This window comes from Anastrepha obliqua, chromosome 6, assembly GCF_027943255.1.
Source record: "Anastrepha obliqua isolate idAnaObli1 chromosome 6, idAnaObli1_1.0, whole genome shotgun sequence".
Taxonomy (NCBI): Eukaryota; Metazoa; Arthropoda; class Insecta; order Diptera; family Tephritidae; genus Anastrepha; species Anastrepha obliqua.
In genome coordinates, this window is record NC_072897.1 from 51,414,067 (window position 1) to 51,428,409 (window position 14,343).

General features: G+C 34.1%; 1 protein-coding gene across 1 annotated transcript in view; it reads left to right on the forward strand.

Moving 5' to 3' along the window:
- Window positions 1-4,939: 4,939 nt before the first annotated feature.
- The window catches only part of LOC129250521 (uncharacterized), a 53,150-nt gene continuing 43,746 nt past the window's right edge, over window positions 4,940-14,343 (forward strand). Inside the window, exon 1 of the mRNA XM_054890141.1 lies at window positions 4,940-5,018. The gene's annotated coding sequence lies outside the window, so the exon portion shown is untranslated. The remainder of the gene's footprint in view (window positions 5,019-14,343) is intronic.

A 14,343-nucleotide genomic window follows, 5' to 3' on the forward strand; every position in this document is an offset into this window, starting at 1 on the left:
GCATGGCTGTATGGAGGATGGGGATGTAATAAAAAGTAAGAAGACTTTGTGAAGTGTTGTGCGGGCAGAATGGGCGACGATTACAATTGAGGAAACTTATAAGTTAGTAAACTCAAGGCCAAATAGATTGAATGTGGTCCTAAAACATCGTGCCTATCCACAAGCACAAGATATTAATTTTATTTATAAAGCTTTTTCCATGTATTTTAAAACTATACGTTGACTTTCTGGTTGCTATATTTACATGTTGCTATTTTCTTTTGCTCTTCCAACTTGAAAATGTAATGAAGGAATAAATAAATAAAATATGTTTTCAACTATAAATGTATATTGTGCTTTTAATGAATTTAAAAATATTTGTAAGGAGTATGCAGACTTTATGGGCTATGTGTACGTATCTCGGTAAATTTTTGACTACTTCTGGAAGGAAAGTTATCCCCAAATTGAATTTGCAATAAATCGATTGTTAATCGCGCTATATGAGAAGAAAAAGTGCTCTATGAACTTCGCGAACACATTTTTTTTTTCAAAGTCAATTTCCACAACTTGGAAGTATTGCTTTGGCGTGCAACTATTCATGATAATTTGCCAAACCTTACTGAATAGAAGTGCCAACACAGGTTGCCATTCTCAGCTGTCAAACCATAGTTATCGATATCGACAGTTTTAATGAATCTAAAAAAACTTGCGATACTTCCACAAAAATGCTTTAAGGATATGAGCAACCCGTTTTGATATATGCCAGTGAGCGGCCGCCGTAGCCGTATTTTGTATTTGTGCCACACTACCATTCGGTAATGAAACACCAAATGATAGAAATAGATTTGTCTAGTGTACTCCTGCCATGCAAAAGCTCCTCCTAAAAAACATTTTCTGTTCAGAGACCGTAAAAAACTGAAGATCCTTCCATTTGTGGAAAAAGGCTTAACACCCAACAAAGGATAAAATTATTTTTATCCGTAGCTAAGAGTCCGTCTTAGTAAAAGTTGAATTTTAATGCTTTATAACTCTATGAAAGATCCGTAGTTACGATCCTAAAAACACAGCTGCGCTCAAATAAGTTGTTTTGTCAAAAGTCTACAAATACGTTTAAATGGTAAATTAATTTTAACCCGTGCCACACGCGAGCTATATTAGTAGGTAAATTGGTTTTTGAATCAGCTTGTCACATAAATAATAATAATAATATCTTAGGTTACGACAGGAAAAAATTAAAATTGTACAGAATTTTTAAATAAACATTAATAAGAATGTGCTTAAAAATTGTTAGGTCAATTGTGTCCCTATGGCAAAGTCGTGCATTAAATGTGTATATGACTTAATTCTCTTGGCAAAAAAGCGGAAATACTCGAAAATAAATACAGAATTAATATACCTACATTTATCTGTATTTATCAAAGAAAGAAAGAGAGAGGAAGAAATAATTTGTACCATACATTATAAACAAGAGGGTGTGATCTAGCAAGCCGTAAGTAGCTTTATTGGTTGAGTGAATATATTAACGTGAGTTTAATGTTCATACACATGCGTTCGTTGTGTGACTATTTTGACGTGCATATGTACACTACTACTTGTACATATACGCATACACACGTAAATAAATACATAAGCACGTACATAAATATAACAAGATATTTTGTCTATTTACATATGTGGTTGATTCGACAATAGCGTATAGCCCTCCGCGAATGACAAATAAAATATCAACAGGTAAGAACATTATTGTATTGTATTGTTTTATAAGGGCCGAGGTCAGGGCCAATCAAAGATTTAGAATTGGTATACGGATAGTTTAAATAATTTTGCGCGTTTTGCAAATAACCTTCTTTATGAATTCTAGTTATGAATTATTCCAAATAAATGCCCAATGAATCATATACGTAGGAGTCATAACACATGGACACGATCCGAGGCCTTCCGTAAAAGATCGCTAGTCAATATTATTTCGTGGTAATTCGTGGCATTATTTTTGAAAGAATGACATTATTATTTATGACATATTATTCTGTAGCAATCAATACTTTCGATGCACATTGTCTCATGCCTGCCATGAAAAAGCTCCTCATAAAAAATATCTGCCGTTCGGAATCGGCTTGAAACTGTAGGTCCCTCCACTTGTGGATCAACATCAAAGCGCACACCACAAATAGGAGTAGGAGCTCGGCCAAACACCCACAAAGGGTGTACGCGCCAATTATATATGTATATATATAATCAATCCTTTCGATGCACATTGTTTCAGTTTGGCTATCAACATTAAGAGCTGACAAGATTTTCTAAGCCTTTTTCACCGACCAAGGAGACAAATTATTGTGAATGATCAAAGTTCAAAAAACTATTAGGAAATTTAGGTAAGGACGAGAGAAATTGAAATCAGTACATCCTTCGAGATAAACCAAGCCTCGAGCTTCATTTGACTGTCAACTTTTGAGGAAGATTCTTGTGTAATCGAGTTCCAAATCTTTTGCCATATATGACAATATGCCACATATACTTATGTATTGGGCTCGTTCCAACCACTTCGTCTTTGAGTAAGAAAAAAATTCAAACTTTTAAGCTTTGAATCAGAAAAAGATTCAAACTTTCAAACTTTGAATCAAAAACAGATCTCAAGCTATTTTCGCGTACTTTTACAAAATACATACTTCGCTTTATTTGCTTTATGTCCACGAAAATTTTAGCATAATATTAAATACTGATAAACTTACAACCGATCTTTACAGTAATGATGTTGCCACAATGATGCTGCTGAAAGTGTCTTACAAAAGGAATAATCTTCTTTCGCTGATTAGTGTTCATTGACATCATTCCATTTTTTGTACCTTTCATATTATAATATTGTTTGTTCATTATTACCTATTCCTATTTCGACACTTCTTAAAATAGTAATAAGGAAATGAAACCTTTATAAACTAATTTGATACCTAAAAAAGAACAAGTATGCAGTGTAGAAGCTCTCGAAGAAAAACAACAACTAAAACAAAAAGAACAAATAACACAATATTGGAATACTGTAATACAGCATTATCTTTGTCTCGTCGCAAAATATAATGTCGTCCCATGCTGATCTCGATGATCTATTTCGTACATCTATTTGTGGTATAGTATGGCTGGCGAATAAAACGAACATTTTTCACTGAATGATAATGAAAGCATCAAATGAAATCTGTCTGGAACTCTGTTACCGATGTTCGTTTAAGAGAGCTGCAAATGTACGTGCAAGTACGTAACGGTGTGCTTTCGTTCATTCGGGAAAATTCATTTACACACGTCCATATATACATATTTTGAATAGAACCTAAGTATTTTTAGTGAGTATTTTTCCTTAAAGAGTGCATTTCTATGGTAAAAAGGATAGGGAAACCTAAGATCAGCGACTCTTTGGGCCCATTCCAATCGACGAGGCTTGTCCGCAGGCAACAATCTTTGCGTCAATTGAATCTTATACGGAAATAAATGCAAATCAATGCGGATAATTCGTTGTAAAGTGGTCCGAGCAATGCCCAACTGCTGAGAACGGCGATTTTTGGATGTCCTTGGCACACCTTGGTCGGTTTTGATTTGGCCTCTTTGGATTAGAAAGAGCATCACCAGTCGAAAACCTTTCGTACAAACGTTTAATGGTGTTCTTAGAAGGCGCACTTTTAACATTATTTAATATACATCTCACATTAGTAAGTCATCCTCTTTGAAAACGGTAAATTGGCTTTTTGCACCTATAGTTTTAACTTTCGAAGAAGAATTTTATAATTATTAATGAATGGGTAAAAACAGGAGCATGTTTTCTGAGCCTATCGTTAGATGAAATAGACGATGATGACAGGAGACTACGCCGTACTGGCAGGGTTTATGAAACTGTTACAACAACAACATCAATAGAAGCACTGATCCCAGAAAAAATAAGATCATATGGGATTTATTCCAAAAACTTAAAACGGTAGCGAACGGAAGTTTTGGCATTTTTTAGAGAAAAAGTTGATCATTCAATCCAATATTTTCATAAAAAAAGAGCAAGAACAAATGGAAACGAATTATGAAGTAAATATGTTTATCCGCCCTAATTGTCCAGAGACGACTTCAAGAGAATTGTATGAATGAACGTATAGCTCGACGTAAACCTAATGAAAATAAATTTTTAGAGTTATACGGCATATGGGGCTTCCTACAAAATATTAGCAGGCAAGGTATGGAGTTGATCAAAATATGTATTATTTTCCAGATGACTTAATTATATGAGCACAAAATATGTAATGTAATATATTATTTTGCTCTTAAAAGTTTATAGATGAACTTAAAAAAAATCATAGCAATAAATTGTATATAACTCTTATTACTTTATTTTTTCAACTTGTTTGCTGTTGTTTTTAATAAAATGCGCGTTCTTGCCGGATTTACTGTTGTACTACGGCGGCATTTATATATATGAGCTTAAGTGTATATATTACGTTCATATATCTCAATTTTGACTTGAGTTATCGTGTGCACGGAGGGATGGATATACAGACAAGGCCATATCGATTCCCCCTAGTGTTTTTCTATATCAATTTCGGGTACTTTAGCTGTCACAACCGGTAAGTTAAAAAATATACATATATCGCTTCTGTGAAAAGAGCTATTTGATTTAAGAATTGAAAATAAAATTCAATCCCAAAAATGGTATATGAAGTTCTTTGGCTTTTGCGCAAAACTGTAGGTATTTACGCGTATATGCTTGTACATGTTCAAATACTATGTTAATGAGAGTTAGTTTCTACTAACACTTGTATTCATTTGCGGTGGCTTGCTAGTGGAAGGGCGCTCAACACCAATCGAAATGAATAATGCCATACAACGGCGCATATTGCCTTCGATCGCAGAAGACGCAAAAATATCCAACCACTGGCCACGGATCCTAGTAAAAACGAAACGAAACGAGGCAAATGAATAAACAAAAGCATGGCCGAAAACTAACGATCGAACGGAGTGAACGAAGCGTAACGAGACTCAACTCCACTGTGTGTTGTTCTGCTCTACACCAGGTATGATGATTTTTGTTACAAAGGTAGTTTAACTCGAGATCTTCGTGTTTGCGGATGGCACGGAATGCAGAATTTTCTCTTAAGAAAACTAAACTATACGAGGCTTTAAAGTGTGTATATAGATATAACAAAATTATATACGTTAAATTAGAATGCTCATTTTTTGATACTCTGCACCAGTTAAGCGCGCAATAATCAGCGCAGCAAAACCGTTAAAGTGTCACAAAAAAGTTATTAACTAATATAATTGTATGCGTACCTCAATCGCGAACCGCATTAAAAAATTCAGTATTTATCGAATTTAAGGTGTGATATGTGTAACAATATAAACAAAATCTTATAACAATTTAAAATCCAATCTAATATAATTAAACGTTTGGATTAGTATATAATAAAAAACTCATTCAGCGCAAGAGTTTATTTAAATTATAATTTAATTTTATTTCTCGTACATAGTAACACAGAAATGATGTATATAGAAGTGAAATTTAAATCCAATAACTTAAACTAACCAATGCATACCTTCAAAATGTTGTGAAGCAAAACAAAACTTCTCGATCTACCGCAACAGAAACAAAAAAAATTGTATAAAGCCAAATTTAGTACAATCTTGCAAAAACTCTTTGAGTGGATATAACAGTTATCAACTGAAAAATTTACGAGATTTATTGTATAATAATTTAGTACAATCTTGTAAAAACTCTTTGAGTGGATATAACAGTTATCAACTGAAAAATTTATGAGATTTATTGTATAATAATTTGCATGATTTGAAGTGCGAAATTCAATTAAATGAAACGACGTAGGGTTTTTTTAACAAAAGGTTTAATCTATATTTTGCTTACTCTAACAGTTTTTTGGATATGATCTGTCTTTAAATTTATGCAAATTTTCTTAAAATTAGAACATTCGCTAAAATTAGGCCATTCGTGAAAGGAAAGACAGTATTTGCACAAATGGTTTCATTTTATGAAAATAATATTACAATTAAGAAATAAAGCTACATATATTGGTATATTTTTATTTTTAAAGACTGGTAATGTGAAATTTTTAAATTGTTGCACAATCTTTTACTTTATTGACATAGAAATGCACATACATTTGTAATTCCTTGAACATTAGGGAGATCCACCTTTGGAAAACAGCCGAATGTCTTGTAGCTAGTGATGTTAAACTTTATGTGTAGTATAATTATTTATAACTACATTCAATTTCAATAAATAAATAAATACTTCTAAAAATTACGATATGGCTAAAGTTGACTAATGACTGATCTATTCGCGCTTTCTTTAATGCTTTAATAGAGAACATGTACTTCAAACTAAAATATCCACACATTACATATTTTAGAGATAAGTTTTCAATTTTAAGGAAGGTCCGTACCGAATTTTATAACCCGCCCACATTTAACTAAAATTTAAATTTGCTTGGATGTTAATTTTTGTATCAAATATACTCATAGACAATTGCAATATCAGATTGACGGACGGAAATTTAGTTTCAACGCGTAAAAAGAGGGTAAGGTTTTTATCCGATCTCAATAATATTTATGTCCAATCTAAACGAGATGCTACATGTGCATTGTACCAAATTCGAATAATTTTTCTTTGTTTATAACAGAGTTATGAATGTTCTCATACAGAGTTAAAAAAGTAGTCATAGAAAATTTCAATATCAGATCTCAATAATATTTACAGTAGCCACAAGCGAAACTCATACAGCTCAAAAAAAAATCTTCTCATAAATCATAAGTAAAACACACGGTTCAAAAAAGTTATAGCATATTTTATTACTACTACCAATATAATCAAACTCAAATTTTTAATTCAATTACATTTTAAGTGAAAAAATAATTAATAATTAATGCAAAAGTAGAACTCGTACATTATATAAAGTTAATGTACATAAATATAAATCTTTCGTATGCATGCCTCTGTTTTTGCTAACCATTTGTAAACTATTTGGCACACTTTTAACATGCTTTGTACAAAAGTTGGCCTCAATTTTTTGCCATTCGTCTTGAAGGACCCCCTTCATGTCGTCCTTTGAACTTATGCTAGTTGGCGAACTTTCTCATCGGGATAGCTCCACAAGTTCTCAATGGGGTTTAAATCTGGACTCTGGGCCGGTGAATGTATGACATGCGCACTATTAAATATATAGCAACCACGATCGCACATTATACGCCTTATGCTTTGGGTCATTGTCCTGATAAAAGTGCAAATCTTCTACTAGACCAAGTACTTCTATAAAGTGGCAAATTTTCTTTTAAAATGTTAAAATACACAGTCTGATTTATAATACACTCAATGAAATGCAATTCTCTGGGCCAGATGCAGAAATTTACCCCACACCATTACTTACCCACCATCGCTTCATTTGATCTTCACCATACATACATAGGGTCTGCCATCTGGACCGAAAAGGTGAATAGAACGTTCCGCTAAAATGATAAACCTTTTGATTGATGTTCCTTGGCAAACCACAGCCTTGCTTTATGATTACGTTTGTTGATAAGGGGTTTATGTCTTGCTCTTCTGCCGTTGAAATCAGCCTAATAGAGTATATTTCTAAATGTCTGTGGGTAAAATTTCTTCTCCAAATCATTTTCGGCGATTGTTGCGAGTTTCGGTGCACTTCAAAATGATCCTAATTTTTTATGAGGCTCGTACAGAATTTGGGCCGTTAATAAGAAAATGACTTTCTAATTTACTGCAAAGTTGAAGACTTTCTCGAACTAATCTTTCAGTGAAGAAGAAACTCCGAATTGTAAACTCTCACTGTAAAAATAAATTACGGACATCTAGATGTGATGAGTTAAGGTAGATCTCACTGTCCTTTACATTCATAAACGTTATACTGGTTCCACGATTTTTGGAGACTCTATACGCGGGCTTCCTAAACAAGCCTATATGTATGTTTTTCCAAAAAATTTTTGTATGAAATACAAACCGCACAACTTAAAAATCGCATAAAAATAATCCGCATAAAAAGAGACCTACCAAATTCGAATAATTTTTCTTTGTTTCATGTTTCTGTCTTTTTTTTAATATACAGTCTGTGTCAGAAGAAAAGAACCGGTGTTTCTCTTGTAACTTCAAGATTTATTTTGTTCTGCTTTTTGCTGCATAATAGTCCTACTCAAGGGATACGTCGCTAGTGCTAACTCAGGTTAGTGTCGTTCGAAACTTTCCCGTAAATGCAACCAAACAAAAATGAGTGAGAAGTACACGAAGCGTTTTGAGGCAGTATTTTTATGCACGCATTCGAAAAGCCCGGCTGCAAAAGTAATTAAAAAATCAAAAAAGTTTGTTGTGATGTGGAATTAGCGGTATAAGGTGTACAAAAATGTTGATGACTTTTCCCTGCGCAGCTTGAAACGAGTGAGGAAAAAAGGGGGACCCTTCTTTGTGACTACGCCAAGCACGATCAGTTCTTGCTAAAAAGGGAAAAGATGGCAGTATCAACACCATCGAACGTCGACTGAAGGAGACGAACATATCTTACCGTCCCACATCATCAAAACCACTGCCCTCAGAAAAACACATTGAGAAACAATAAAATAAGAAAATGGCGTCACAGTATTGAACTGGCCTTCCCAGTCCCCAGACGGCAACCCCATTGAAAATGTGTGGAGAACTATGAAAACGCATCTTGCCGGAAAGCCAGTCCCTGATTTAAAGCAACTCGTCCCTCAAGTTCGCAAAAACTAGTCCTGCTGTCGACGAGCTACGAAGAAAAGCTGGTTCAGGGCATGAAGAAGATGCCAGGCTATACCCGACAACGATGGAGACTACACGGCTTATTAAGTAATTGCGACTCGTAGTTTTGTACATACATACATACTTTCATGTAAAAAAATTTCAAATATATATCTTTTATATGAATAACCGCGGTTCCTTTTTTCTGACACAGAAAACATTAGAGACTTTAGCGGATTTGCAGTATTTTATACGACATTTTAAACAAAATGGAGCTAATTTCTATTGCATATATATTTACTTATACAGTTAGTATCGGTTATATCGAAATACACTATTGTCATGATACACCAAATAATAGAAAAGGTTTTTTCTACTATGAAAAAGCTCGGAGACATGAAAAAGCTTTTATGAGAGGAAGTATAAAACTGTAGGCCCCTTCATTTGTTGGAAGGCGTCAAGGCGCACACAACAAATTGGAAGAGAAAGGCCAAACAACCAAAAAGGATGTAAGCTCCAATTATAATATATAATTTGATTGGAAACCAATATCACAAAATGAGCTAAACGAGTTTTTATTACTGGTTCGAATTGAGCACAATGGAGCACCTAAGTAAAATCGTTTATTTAGTCCAAGGAATTGCAATTTTACAGACTACAGAATATAATAAATATATGAAACAAAGAATTGGTGAATCGAATATTAAAGGTCGCGTCTTCCCAAAATAATTACATTATTTTTCGTCATTATCGGAATTCAGTGAATAGCTTGGCATATTGTGATTTGTCAGATTCAAACTCAACAAAGTAATGAAAACGAAGTGCCGTGTGTTAAATTGTGAAAGTACAAATTGAGATAAAGCTTCGAAATACAGTTGTTTGCGTTTTTATGCGGAAGACGCCGGGGCGGCAAGAAAATGTGTGTGTGTGAAAATGTGTTCTTGTGTTTGGTAGTTTCTATTGCTTTCACCTATTCTTCTTCTTTTCAAAAAAATAATTTCTCTTCCTTTTGTTTGCTTATGAATGGATTCTGATGGCACAGCGAATTCGGAAGGCGCAACCTTATATTCTATCACGTTTGGTATTGTGTAGTAACTACATATGTACATATGGTATATGCATGCAGCAGAGACTTTTGCATAGTAAATTCAAAAATTTTAAACCGTTTTTATAGATATTTTGATTTTTTGGAGTATGACACTCTTGCAGTGAGCGAGTTCGAAGCAGGAGAGGCTGCGATGGGAACATCCTCCTTGCGTAAATTAATTATAATATCTCATAGACGCTTGCCGGTGGCCGACGAAGCCGAGTGGTTTTGTGTTTCTGATATTCGGTTGCCCTGAGTTCAATACCTATTGTGGGCACATTAAATATCTTACTATGTACATTGCCTTGGATTTGAAGATTAGACAGAAAACTGCTTGGAATCATTTGCATAAGGATAACTATAATTACATGTATTAGGTGTTAATTTCATAGTCGAAATAGGACGAACGTAGAGAAGTTTTTATTTAATTATTTGTTCATTATATAATTTAAGTTTATTATAAACGAAAGCATCAAAGTGATCATTCCAAAGCGGAGATAACGGTAAATCGAAGTTAATCGCGTAACACATTCTAATGAAATTGAAAAAGCAAAATGTGAAAACAGTTTATTACCAGTGTCGAAATAGTGTGTTATTTGTTTTTGTTGCTATTCCAAGGAATTTAAAGTTTTTTTTATTAATTCCCTTCAAATGCTGTGAATAAATATGAATCAGTACAAAAAAGAACTCAAAGATAAATAAAGAGTGCTAGTTTTTGCTAATGAAGTCGAAAAATTGAATTTATTTTCTGTGTCAAAAGTCATTCTTGACAAACTGTATGTGTATACCTTTTTAAACATCTATTTCCGTACCTGACCTTGAACTGATTTTCGCGATTTCACTTGAATTGTAGTGTGTCTACCGTCTTAACTACTACACTTTGTTTGTTTTGAATGGGAACTTTGTTATGTATTTTCCCACCCGCTTACATGTTTTTTGTAGGCTTGCATTTTTCATGAAGCGGAAAGCTTTATTCATTTCAATACTAAGAAATACTCCCACGGTGAAATGGGTAGTCTATGTGAATACATTACTAAGTTGTCTGCCTTAGACACAGTGGCAATGTCAATGACAGTCTCTCCGGAGTTTAAGAATTAAAAGGAAAAGTGCTAGTTAGTACAAACACATGTGCCTTTTCCAGATTTTGCTCTTCGTCTCCCGAGCAAAAGGGCATTTGCTTATCTCTAGTTGTGTTTCAGCACACAATTTTCTAGAATCTACATACTCAATAGCGTTTCTCTACGCCCATCATCTATGTAATGAGTGGTTTTAGATGTACAGATTTTTTTTTTAAACGAAAAAAAAAAAACAAAGCAATGTTCAATATTTTTAGTTTTAAAAATATTATCGCATTAAGGGTGTATAAATAATTTCGGAGTTCTTGTTATGGCAGTTTTAGGGAATAGCAACCGTATTTGATCCAGTAACTCAAGGTTTTCTAATAATTCAGGTTAAGGATGGGTTTTGCTCGAGACTAGACATGTATGGCTTGGAGTTCTGTTAGAAATAACGACCCCGGTGAATGGAAAAAGTAACATTTAGTGACAAAAATAAGTTCAGTTTGGATGGGCCGGATATATACAATTATGTTACTGCTTCCATGACTTAAGAAAGGAGAAAAGGTGGAATCATCTTTTCTTGAGTCACAAAGCGTTAAAACTTCAGCATGGCCACCATATTCTTTCAGTTCTGAACATTATTGAAAATCTATGGGTATGGCTTGCTGGTAAGGCTAATGAGAATGGGCAACAATTTGAAGACAAAAAATCTTCAATTCGAATCATTCAAACAAATTCCTTCCTCATCGTATTTACGTAACTTATACTATGAATTAAGTGACAGCACCAATTACTAAGCTTTAAATAATAAATGAAACAAAAACAAATTTCCTGTATTTATAAATATTATTTTCTCATTTAGTTAGTGCCTCTATTAAGGTGAACCAATAAATCAAGCACAGTAGTACAGCTGTTGAAGTGTTACTGCTGCGAATTACCGTTAGGTGAAATAATACTTGCATGCATGTTTATTTTCTTAACTTGAATTATCAGAAAACCTTGAGTTACTAGATCAAATACGGTTGCTTTAACAACAATTTTATCCCATAAAAATTATTGCCTCTAACCAAGTCAACCGGATCATTTTTATACAGTGATCACACAATTTATTCGTACACTCACAGTTTATAAACATATGTGTACACCTGGTACTTAACACGATTTATACAAAAGAACAAAGTTTAAATATATTCGTAAAAAATAACATTTTTATTCAATATTTAAGGAACAAAAGCTTCCAAATTCAGTTCTGGAATTACAGAACTTAAGGCTATAACGAAATAAGCCACAATTTTCTTCTTCTTCTTAGCCTCACAGTCCGTGGTGGACCATAGCTTCATCAACAATTTTTCTCCACTTTATTCTATCCATGGCTACATCTCTCCAGTTGTGTACGTTCATTTGCTTAAGATCTGATTCGACGTCATCTAACCATCGCTTTCGTGGGCGTCCTCTTTTTCTTCCTCCAATTGGTGTTAAAATAAAAGCTTTCCTAGCATTTCGCTCTTTCGGCATGCGCAGTACGTGCCCAATCCATCTAATTCGTTGGGCTTTGATAAAACGTATTATATTTTGTCCTTGAACGATTTCTTCGATTTCATTATTGTAGCGAATGCGGTAGCTGCCATCTATTGTTGCAACCGGACCATATATTTTCCTTATGATACGTCTTTCGAAGCACATCAGCTGATGAATGTCATTTGTTTTCAGCGTCCATATTTCTGCACCATATGTAAGGACGGGTCGTATCAGTACTTTGTACATTCTTATTTTCTGTGCTCTGGACAAATCTTTTGATTTAAATAAGCCACAATTTTATATATATATATTATTCGTACATAAAGAATATTTTAATAAAAAAATATAGAAAACACCAGTATTCCGTACTTTGTTGGGCTGCCTTTAGCTTTAATAACTGTTTCTAAACGTCGATGCATAATTTTTAAAAATAACTTGGTTTCATTAGCTGCAATTTTCTCCCACTCAACACTTAAATCTGCCTTTAGTGACGTCTTTAAAGTTATTTTGTGCTTTCTGATTCTCCTTTCTAAGAGCTCCCAGACATGCTCAATTGGATTCAGATCAGGTGATTGAGGTGGAGTTTTAAGCTGCTTACAGTGGTAAATAAGCCATTCTTGCACGAGATAGAATGAGTGTTTGGGTCATTGTCTTGTTGAAACAAGAACCCTTTAGCATCCAGTCCAAGGGCACTATCATGCAAATTATTCTTCAATATATATGAATGCAGATGTTTGACCGTTTTATCATCAATAAAAACCACTTTTCCCATTCCAGATGCAACTATGCACACCCAAACCATAGCATTTCCTCGTCCATGCTTAACGGTAGGAATACATTTTTTTTCAATCTGTTCTGTATTTTCCTTTCGCCAAACTTTTGTAGGGCCATCTGTTCCGAAAACACTAAATTTCGACTAATGAATATGACGTTTTCCCAAAAACAGTTTGGCACTCCAATCTCCTTTTTCTGTTGATATCTGAAATGTAGGGCATGCGGCGTGTCACTCTGCTATGATAACCAGTGTTATGCAGACAATTACGGACTGTTTATGGGCTTACTTTTTTATCTAAAGACTCTTGAATATTTCGGCATAGTAACGTGGGGGTTATTTTTGGATTTTCGGACTCTATTTTTTTTGCGTTCCTCATGTGGAGTCAATATTTTTCGCCTTCCGGCTTGGTGGTGGTCATTAGCTTCGAATTTACCAGTATTAACGTAATTAGCAATAACACTTTGTTCCATAGAATACGATTTGCCAATTGTTTTGCCGATTTCTTTTTCTAATTCTCCAATTTTACGCATTTCTATTGGTAAATCCGCACTTCGTCCCATTTTTTCACTTTCAATCGAGATATTACGAGCAACTGAAAATTAATCTGCGATACAAACTAAGAAAAACCAATCTTATTTCGTTTTCAGCATTATTATTAAAAGCACAAACGAGTTTTACTGATACTTTTGTAGCAACAATGTCAAGTGTACGGATAAATGTGTTGCGGCATTTTGCTACGTCTGCCTGCTTTCCTTGGAACCCATTAGTGGGAGTTGAAATAACGGGAGTTTTGTTTAAGGCAATTCTTTCGGAATGTAATATGTATATTGTCACGGCAAATATTTTGCGCAAACCTAAATTTTTTACATACTACGCGGGGTGTACGAATAAATTATGTGACCACTGTATATAATTTCGGTTATAAGTTGTTACGAGTTTTTCTCGGAATTCTTTTGTCATTGTAAAATAATAGCAAAAATGGCTTTATTGTTGTGGATACCTTCGAAACGAGTTGTTTAAAGGCTTCAACAAGCTCTTCAACTTCTTCAACAACTTTTGTTGGATTAAGCTGGGACTGGAACAGCCATGCTGTCGATTGCTATTTTGTTTCCGTTACGATGTCATAGAGGTGCTTAGAACCACCTCTGCTAAATCGCTGAAACATTTTTTACACCAACCGACACGA